We start from the raw sequence: 11685 nt of genomic DNA, 5'->3' as shown, positions 1-11685 counted from the left end.
TTCAATGGGGAAAAATAGTTAATAAAAATTGTATAAATATTGCATAGTATCATAAAATACCCTCAAAATTTTATATAATAATCAAAAAATATTATAGAACAAGAATATATTACATTGGTTTTCCTGAGGAACAAAAAAGTTACTTTCCAAGGCTTCGGTCACTTCTGACCGTAAAGAAGGTGAGTGTGACTCCTAAACGAAGAGTGTGGTTTAAATGTGGCCTCTGAACTTGAGGACCCCTGTGTTAAGCGCTATCCTGATTATTGCACACATACTAGCCAAATAAAGAAACAAATGGACTTGAAATATTTAATAATTTAGCTTGAAAGAGACTTTCATCTGAGAGACAGTAAACTAACACAGTAGATTGGTTACTACAGGGACAACAGTCAAAAAACAGTTTCTGTGGCTATATACAAAACTATTTGACCTCAGAATGCAGCGATTGACCAAACAGAATCAAACAATCCAGAGAGACATAATAGAAATTACACAACACTTCTCATGGATATTTAGTTTACTTGCTACTAAATGCCTCAGAAACAATTCCTTTCTTTTCTTTTATTCTGAACTGCAAGATTAAAATAAATAAATCATCACACAGCATTCATTTTACAAGCTATGAACTATGAATCTACTATCAGACACTCAATATAGATTTTCACAATTCTTTATGTGAAGAAAATTTCATTCATTTATATTTTAGATGGTGAAGGATTTTGAATATTTAATAATTCACATAACCAATTGAAAAAAAAACTTTGTGTCTGGGTGGGGAAAAAAAAAAAAAAATGTAACACTGGATCTGGACACTTCAACCGACTTTGTGTATGTGCAGTAAAAAAATTAATTCGGTAGTTTCATCTAATACGGTTACAACTGGAAAACTAGAAAATAGTAGATACATACCCCATTATTGAGAGGCCAGCCAACACGAGAAGAAAGATGTTAGCAGTTTTAAGGAGTTTCATCATTTTTGCATTAGGTTTTGTGTCCTTGTTCACTCGGAGAACTGAATGTCTGACAGATGCAGAAAGCAAGATAATAAATATGGGAGGAGTAAATACTGTATTTGATTAAGCAAGTGATGGATATGTGCTTCCCCTTTAAAAAAAAAACCTTTCTTTGAAATACTTTCAAGTTACGTGTCACCTCACAACCTACACATCCCAGTAGAAATGTGACGAGACGGTTAGCTCACGAGACGAGACACGAGAACGAGACGATATTTTTACACCGTATTTTTAAGAAATCCTCAATGACCAAATACATGACTAGAAAAATGCTCTTCCTTAGATCATGTAGCTAAAGTTAACTAATGTGTTCCCATAAAAGTTTTCTTTTAGTCTTGTTAATTTCAAACAGTGAATGCACGCACTCTCTATATTTAAAATGCAAAAGAGACCAAATTTTTCTTCAATCATGATACAGAGCTGAGAGATGGTTACAACTACACAGTCCAGTCTAAGGTAGCTTTCATATTGGGAGATGTTTGCATACATCAGGGAGCCGCTTTCAAAATGCGGGGTATTGAAATCACGTTCGAACTTTTGATTAACTTATTTCTCGTCTGGGATCGTGTAAAACGCTTTGAAGCTGCACTGAAGCTGTAATTTTGACCTTCAACCGTTTGGGCTCCACTGAAGTCCACCATAAGGAGAATAATCCTGGAATGTTTTCATCAAAAACTTAATTTCTTTTCGACTGAAGAAAGAAAGACATGAACATCTTGGATGACATGGGGGTGAGTAAATTATCAGGAAATTTTAATTTGAAAGTGAACTAATCCTTTAAGGCGAGACACCCCAGGTGAATAGGGTAAAAAAAAAAACTAAAAAAAAAACTAAAATAGATATCACCATACTTCCCCAGCTGATCGATTACATTAAAAATTGCAAACATTTTTTGTATTACAAGTTTTCTTAAATGTTATGTTTAAATATGCAAATGAGGTGTCATTTAATTAAATATGCACTAATTTGCATACATTTCTAGAATTAAAAAATTGGAATATTGGATGACGCCAGGTTAAAAATTCTTAAATTCAAAGGTTTTTACAGAGGGAATTTTTCATTACGTTCCAACAGCTTGGATGTGACATCCCAGACACCACCTATTCCTTTGTGCACCAACTATATCACATACTTGGGCATTAATGTTTCCCCCAGGCTATCAGAGCTGTTTGGACTCAACTTTACTCCATTACTTAAAACAATAAATGATGACCTTCATCGCTGGATGAATTTACCACTGTCCATTATGGGCAGAATATCAGAAATTAAAATGACTATACTCCCTAAATTAATCTATTTATTTACAATACCCTCCCTCACTTGGTTTAAATCACTAGATTCAATCATCACTAAATTTTATTGGAAAAATAAGACCTCAAGAATTAAATTAACTACACTACAGAAACCAAAAACACAAGGAGGACTGGAAGCACCACATTTCTACCACTACTTTTTGGCCAATCAGCTCCAAAATATATACAAATGGATTCATCCTAACCAATCAGAAAGCATATGGCTAGATGTTGAACAGTCAATTTGTAAGGACATTAACATTTCAGAATTACCTTTCTATAATCAGACAATCAAAAAGCATCATTGTTTTAAAACACCGACAATAGCCTGGTGGAAATTTCATCAAATCACAAACACTCCTCTGGCACCATCTAAATACACCCCGATCCGGAATAACCCAGATTTCATAGTTAACAAGAAGCCACTCAACTTACGCACATGGGTAGATAAGGGCATCACACAACTCCAACACATCCTCCTTAATAACAACCTGGCACCATTTTCCCACTTGGTCCAGAAATACGGCATTGGGAGTAATTGTTTTCTGGAATATTTACAAATCAAATCATCTATTCAATCAAAAATCGACACTCAGACAATTAATCTAGACCTTCCCCCTCCAATCTCAGAGCTAATTAATATAACCTCACCAAAAATATATAAAATAATATCCAAATCGGACAGCACATTAAGCCTACCCAATGCTAAATGGGAATCAGACTTATCCATTGCTCCCAATGCCGCTTTCTGGACACAAATATCTACTTCATGACAAAAAACGCCAATTTATAACTTATACAGTATAAAGTACTTCATAGATTTCACCTAACTGGACGGAAATTATTCAAAATGGGTTTTACTTCAGAAACATGCTCACATTGCACACAAAACACCCCAGACACCTATTTACACGCTATTTGGGATTGCACCTCAGTTAAAAAATCTGGGAAAACGTTACTGACTCACTATCCAAACTCACATCCCGCTGTCTCCCTCCCTCTGTATATCAGGTGACATATCCATATCAGTTTAAACAGTACAAACAGTCAATTACTATCGCCAAGAAAACTATCCTCATGAACTGGAAATCAAGGAACTCCACATTACAACTTGGAAAATGTACTACTAGAGTAGATCTCCATGGAAAACTTGTCTACCTCCAGTCAAAATAATACATCAGGATTACACCCTTCTTGGTCATCTCTCTTTAACTTCCTACAGTCATGAATCCACTGACCTTCTTTGTCTGAAGCCATCCTCAATGACACACCATCAATATTCACACATGATTAGAAGGAAGAGGTAGTAACACTGACTAATATTAAATATAAATACAATCCTTATAAGATTACATTTAAATCTCTCTCTCGTTTCTTTCACCTGGGATTTCTTGTCTCCGGCTGGCTCGGCAGTTGTCTCGCTGTTTTACGCATTATGTAAAATATTATGATATTATGATGCTTCACATATTAGATGAGGTGCACACGCACATTCATTTGGAGCATAAAACAAGTCTAAAGAAAAAGGAAGAAACCCCCCCCCACACACACACATAGGGTAAGTGTGATGTGGGCGTGGCAGCCTGGGCTTTGCACTGGGCTGGTTCCATGCTACACGCCATGCTTTTTTTAATGCATTATACACTAGTTGACATAAACATATTATGAGTATAACAATGAAAGCAGCCATATTTATAAAAAAAAAAAAAAAACACACAACACAAAGATAGGGTAAGCGAGGCATGTGTGAGACGGCCGGAGATGGGTGTGGATTTTTACTATTTGTCATTTTTTATTCATTGAATTTATCATTATTGTTATTATTATTATTATTATTATTAATATTGCTATTACTATCACCTTCCTCATCCTCCATTTTCCAACTCTGGTTATGTCTGTTGTACTTCCCTACATGCTCCTTTATTCATATATTTCCACTCCCGCACCCAGTTACACTTACAGTTACACACAAATACACACACACACACTCAAATCGTACTGGCTGTTATGTATGTATGTATGTTTTGTTGGTCTTTGTTTTTGTATTTTGCATTTTATTTCTCATCTGTAAATTTTGTAATTGTCTTGCATAATAAAAAGTGGAGATTTCTGACTCAGAACAGGAGAAAAAACTCATTTTGAGAAAAGGGCCTTTAAAGATATTTACTGTAATTGAAATCTACAGACGCAAAAAAAGATGAAGTGCTATAAAATATACACTTAAAAGTGTATTTTGGATGTGTTTTTTTCCACCAGTCTGAAAAAACACTTAATGAAAAGCCAAAAAGCACAAAATCTAACCGACAGGTGCCTGAAAAAACAGTGTTTTTTTTTTTTTTTTATTAATATTTTCAGTACTTTGCATTTTAAAATATACTTCTAAATGTCTGTTCAGTGGTCGCTATGTAACTCACAGTTTTAATAAAACTGAAACTCAATGCATGCATTTTTAAGGTTAAATTAGTTAAGAGTAAAGAGTTTGTTTGTTTTTTCATTAAAACTTTGTGTACCATTGTGTTTATTTACAGCAGCTCCGTAGATTTGCATTAAAGAAGCCTAAACAGTCAGAGATCGACACGCAGTTACCAGCATCTGTCCTCCTTCAGGTTAACAAATGATTATTTGTTATAATAAATTATAGGGATGTCCAGATCCGATCACGTGATTGGAAATCGGGCCCGATCACGTGGTTTCAGATTCGATCGGAATCGGACGTTACCTCCCGATCAGGACTCGGATATATATGTATATATCTTCTCATTATTTTTAACACATCTATAGTTATGCGGTGGCACAGAGTTACGCCTGTTTCACACATAATCCGTCTGCAGTGCATATTTTTTTACGCACCCATGTTAACGGATTAGAGCGTTCACACTGCACGCGGTTGCGGTCCGTCATTGCGTTAGCGATCGTTTACGTACCGAGTCTATTTTTGCTGTGCTGCAAGTGCAGATTGTGTGTGGGCAAAATGAACATGGATTGACCTGAAATTGTAAAAAAAAAAAAAAATAAATTATGCACATTTAAACTACTTTGTACATTTAGTACATTACATAAAGAATTGTGTGTGTGTTTTTTTAACGATTTAACGCCATGCCAGCAACAAGCTATATTCATGCCAAAAGGAAACATTTCACTTTGCAGCTAAATGTCATTAGCATGTAGGTGTATACATTTAAGTTTACGCATTAAATAGCTCGTTGTCCATACATTTGTATGTCTAATTAGTATGCTACATGTCATTTATATAGGGCAGACCGTGAAGTAGTTATAAAACGTCTTAATGTATCAATGTACATCTAAATAAGTATGTTGAAAGTGTACATAATGTATAAATATAAATCTGGAGTACACGTTACAATTTTGATGAATTTTCATTTTAGTAAATATTAAAAACTCGAACAGTTTCGTAGCGCACTGCAAACGTGTGCTGTGTGAAAGCACAATGGCCGCTTCCTGCTTCAGCAACACATACGGACCGCACACGCACTGCAGACGGATTATGTGTGAAACAGGCGTTAGGCCTGTTTCACACTGCAAGCATAAGCGGCGAGTGAGCAGCGTGCGTGTTAACCAACGGATGCATTCACACAGGCAGCAGTGCCGCGATCGTTTCGGCACCAAGTCTATCCCTGTGTCTCAATCAGCTCACCAGGTCGTGAATCAGTATATAATGAAAGTGAATGTGGCTGATACCCTGATCAGTGCCCTGACTACTGAACCAGGGAGCTGATTGAGACACGCTGCGCTGCTGACGCTCAGTTGTAGTGAAAGTGAAAGCACACTTTTGATGGACAAAATAAATATAATTTCACACAAAAAAATGTTCAAAATGCACAGAATAAGCATGTCTAATGTGTTTTAACAAGAATTTGAGCATGACACAAAAGAAAATTAAGAATCAAAAATTAGTATTGGAGATTTACCCATTTAAACTTGTTTTTATTTATTCAGTTTGGGTTAAAGTATGGTGTATTATAAAAATCTAAAGTAAACTAGCCAGAAAATATGATATATATAAACATTATTTTATTTATTTTAGCTATTACACAGACTGCAGCATACCCAAATCAAACCAAATATATTTGTTTTTATATTAGACTTTTTATATTTACTGTTGCACTAAAGTGAAGTGAAGAATTTATGTTATTTATTACTTGATTGTTTGATTACAAGCTACCTCACAGAAGTGCTCTGTTTGTTAACAGAGTTGTTGAACGTTAAAATAAGGTGAATTAAATAAAAAATAAGGAACATCCTGGATCTGTTTTTTCGCTCTTCTTTATTCTTTTTTTTATGTACTATAGAAGTATCGGATCGGGACTCGGTATCGGTAGATACTCAAAATCAAATGACTCGGACTCGAGGGCAAAAAAACGTGATCGGGACATCCCTCATAAATTAGACACAAGAGATCTGTGTAAGTGAAGGTAGCTTCAGCTTTCCACTCAGTCTTTCCATCTGTTATTTATCCAAACTCAATATTGAGCTTAAAGTTGAAATCGGCCAAATCTCCATCTCTGTCAACATCAACAAATTCTTGAAAATAAGGCTCGATGTTAATTTAACAACACCCTTGAAGACAATTCATACCGTAGAATGCAAGTAATGCGATGAGAACAAACAACATTTCACGCTGCCAACCGCAACAAACACTCTTTTAGGTGTTAATGATCTGGACAACGTGTTATGCGCTCTGCCTGGCTAACACTTCACAAACGGTATATTGCTCAATGCACGTTAACAATTAACAATGTATTTGTTAGCTAACTATTTCCATGATCGATTTTTTCAGCACTACGCATTTTAACGAGTATTATCTGCTGTAACTTATGGATTGCTCTGAGTCCAACGGCATCGTAATTCCCAGGGACGCAGGAGACATTTTCAAAGCCATCAGATTTCCAGATATCGGACCACCATCATATATTAAACTTGCCTGATCATTAACCTCCTAAGCACTGGGAAAATTTGGGGGATTTCTGCCTGGATTTAGTCTAACCTAATTTGAAAAGCTTCCCATACCCACATACAGTAATCTAAATACAAAATCTTGGTGTCATTTTACAGGAACCAACCTTAAATTGCTATTGCAAATTACTATCGTTCTTTATTGCTAACGTTCTTTGTTATCATTAATAATCTTTGACTATAGTGGTCTGACAGAAATGCAATATCCCAGTGTCATTTTACAGAAAACCTTTTGAAATTACAAAAAACACTGCTGAAAGTGATATATATCATAGTATATGTTGTCTGTGCTATAATTAACAAAAAAGAGGCGCTTTTTGTTAATTCCTTATATGCAGGCACGTGCAGAGGGAGGACTTTGCAAGCGTTTACAGAACTTCTTGTTTCTAATTAGTATTTTCAGTACTTTGCATTTTAAAATATACTTCTAAATAAAACTGTGGTGATTTTTAAGTGATAAAAAGCAGTTGCGAATGATGTATGCTGCAAAAAAAGATGTGTTAAAAATGACACGTGATATATTCTCTGATATATTCAAAAAACTTGAATACGTGCTGAGTGTGCTCAGGGGCTACACTTGCTGTCACATTTAACACAGCAGATATGTGAACCATCTTAACACAAATAAGATAATTTTAACACGCAAATGTGGCATTTAAACTTTTAAATCTTTCATTTGAAGGGCATGTTACTAGCATCTGCAAAACCGCATTCTTCCATCTTAAAAATATATCTAAACTACGACATATGCTCTCAATGACAAATGCAGAACAGTTAGTTCATGCGTTCATGACCTCAAGGCTAGATTACTGTAACTCTCTACTGGGTGGTTGTTCCTCCCGCTTGATAAATAAACTACAGCTCTTACAAAATGCAGCAGCTAGAGTTCTTACTAGAACTAGGAAGTATGACCATATTAGCCCAGTTCTGTCATCACTGCATTGGCTTCCTGTTAAACATCGTATAGATTTTAAAATCTTGCTAATTACTTACAAAGCACTAAATGGTTTAGCTCCCCAGTACCTGAGCGAGTTCTTAAAGCATTATAGTCCTTCACGTTTATTGCGATCTCAGAATTCAGGCCAGCTGATAATACCTAGAATACATGGGCGTGGGTTTGGTCTCAGCTTTGGTGGGGACACCCCCCCCCCCCCCCCGGAATTATTTTGTTGTAAGATACCAGTGATTTAATGGTAATTTCCTTTTTTATTTCAGACTGTTGGCAATACAGAATATCACAATACAAAAGTGAATCTACTTCATCTCATTATATTGTATCCTGAGTCAGGATATTCCAGGCAATTCCAGCGTTATGGACGTGACATTTGGGGTCAAAACTTGAAATATAAACGCTCAAAGAATGCATTTAATAGCAACATATTAAACCGTCTATTTGTATATTTATAATCCCTTACTAAAGGAGCCCAGACATTAGAAAAATGTCAGTCTTTACAATTGTTTTATATTTTAGATGAGGGAAATATACTACAGCGTTACGGACGTGACGAAAAAAAGTCACTAAGTTTTGGGTGACAACATATTTTTTAAGAATTCTGCGAATTACATTGTGCAAATCAAAAGTAATACTGCCCACCTAATGAAGAAGGGTTGGCTCTCCACAGAGCAAAAAATTATAATTTTATTTCATTTTTCGTGTTCGCATAAATGAGGAAAAAACAACGTTACGGATGTGACAGTTTTCCGTTACGGATGTGACCGGTCTGAAAGCGGCACATAAGACTGCTTTAAAACTGCTTTAAAACTTTCACAGAGACCTCAAGCAGGCATTTAAACCACCAAATATTGAAATCTGGGATACCAGTATAAGACTGCACAATTTATCAACATTTTACTAAAGTTTATACCAGGGCTTAAAAACGAAAAAAAATAAATAAATAAATAAATCACTCCACTCCGAGCAGAATCGGTATTTTAACGTTTCTGTTCCAGCGTTCCTTCTGTATTATAAACGTTCTGAAACTGGTTTGATTAGAAAAATAAAGGTTAATAACATTTGATGTTATTATTGAATAATATTGGGCTAGTAGGCCTATATATGCTATAATGTTTAGTGATTTGATATCGCAGACTAAATACCGGCAGGCAGGAATAACTATAGGCTAATTTACTCATTAAAACCAAAGGTGTTCATCAGTGATTGTACATCAAGAGCAAGGACACGTTGTGAGCATTTTGTTTTGTGCTTTTACCAGAACGAAACGCTCGACTGTCTGTGTGAAAACTGCGCGTGTGCACGAGCGCCAAGAGAACTGATAACTGCAGCAACGAGCACTGGCCATGATTTCAGAAACAACACGTTCCAGCGGATTGATCGCCTTATTTAAACCAGACCTATGAATTTCTTATCGAAAAATGTTTTTTTCTTTTAGGTACAATTATTCTTTGAGTTTAAGTAAAATTTTCCAAGAACGTCGGGTGTGGAATGGATTGAGGTGCGTAACAAACGATGTTTCCGCGGCCTTTGAATAAGGCTGAAGCAATAGACGTCTTTCTTTCCTTTTTTTTTTTTTTTTTTTTTTTTTAATAAATTTCTTTATTACTTTATTACATGTCTTTATTACTTAATTAATCGATAAGATATTTTTGGTCTAACAATATAGGCTATTTTAGCTGGTCTAACGATATATTTTTCAGTAATTTCGATCGGTGCATCATGATAATTCATGTATAGTAAAAAAAATAAAGAAACAACTCTAGACTTATTGGCTAGGCATGGAAAAGTCCCGGTAGCTGACCATTAGCAGATCTGGCGATGGGGTAAATACGCTTGGGCAATATATAATAATAATAATAATAATAATAGCCTAATAATAATAATAATAATAATAATAATATTGTCTCAGCAAAGACTGAAAATTTTTCCCCTTTTTGTAATTTAGCACTAGCCTATTTTCTATGATCTTCTGCTTTCATTTTTGGGCTTCAGTTGGATGCTTTATTTTCATCTTTAGTCAATAGGTTGCTTCTTATGTCCCCTTTCCTCTTCTTGGGTGGCATCTACAAAGTACAAAAAGGGGCAAAAAAAAACGGAATATTAAAATGTTTTTACTCTGGCCTTTGTATGTGGCAGAGAGACAGCCCTGGTAACTTACCGTCGGCGTCGTCAACATGCGCGCGCGCACACACACCAACCGCTCGCTGCTAGTGCAAGCACAAAAGTAGTCCCGGCCCGCGCGTGTAGCCTGTCAGATACCCCGCCGCCAATCAAATTACGGCGTTTCTTGTACTGTCGTCGTCCTGGCCGTTAGAATCGATCCAAAAACCAGTGCAAAGATCCAAATAGCAGTTCAACGGTAAGGCTTTAGATTACAGCACAGAAAGTAGGCTACTGCGTAATTACAACGTATTTACAGCGTAATTTCCAGTAATTATAGTGTACCTATAACATAAGTATGTGTAAGTCTGAGAAATACAGGGTTAACAACCAGGAAAATAACAAATTATTTAAACCGTAAGTATTTTAGAACTAAGGGGTACTTATACTATTATGATAGACAACAATCTTATGTAGCCTATCGGAATCGGACGTTACCTCCCGATCAGGACTCGGATATATATGTATATATATTCTCATTATTTTTAACACATCTAGAGTTATGCGGTGGCACAGAGTTAGGCCTGTTTCACACTGCAAGCATAAGCGCATATTTTTTCAGCGTGCGTGTTAACCAACGGATGCATTCACACAGGCAGCAGTGCCGCGATCGTTTCGGCACCAAGTCTATCCCTGTGTCTCAATCAGCTCACCAGGTCGTGAATCAGTATATAATGAAAGTGAATGTGGCTGATACCCTGATCAGTGCCCTGACTACTGAACCAGGGAGCTGATTGAGACACGCTGCGCTGCTGACGCTCAGTTGTAGTGAAAGTGAAAGCACACTTTTGATGGACAAAATAAATATAATTTCACACAAAAAAGTGTTCAAAATGCACAGAATAAGCATGTCTAATGTGTTTTAACAAGAATTTGAGCATGACACAAAAGAAAATTAAGAATCAAAAATTAGTATTGGAGATTTACCCATTTAAACTTGTTTTTATTTATTCAGTTTGGGTTAAAGTATGGTGTATTATAAAAATCTAAAGTAAACTAGCCAGAAAATATGATATATATATAAACATTATTTTATTTATTTTAGCTATTACACAGACTGCAGCATACCCAAATCAAACCAAATATATTTGTTTTTATATTAGACTTTTTATATTTACTGTTGCACTAAAGTGAAGTGAAGAATTTATGTTATTTATTACTTGATTGTTTGATTACAAGCTACCTCACAGAAGTGCTCTGTTTGTTAACAGAGTTGTTGAACGTTAAAATAAGGTGAATTAAATAAAAAATAAGGAACATCCTGGATCTGTTTTTTCGCTCTTCTTTATTC

This window comes from Megalobrama amblycephala, linkage group LG6 (assembly GCF_018812025.1).
Source record: "Megalobrama amblycephala isolate DHTTF-2021 linkage group LG6, ASM1881202v1, whole genome shotgun sequence".
Lineage (NCBI taxonomy): Eukaryota > Metazoa > Chordata > Actinopteri > Cypriniformes > Xenocyprididae > Megalobrama > Megalobrama amblycephala.
This window is presented reverse-complemented; position numbering follows the sequence as displayed.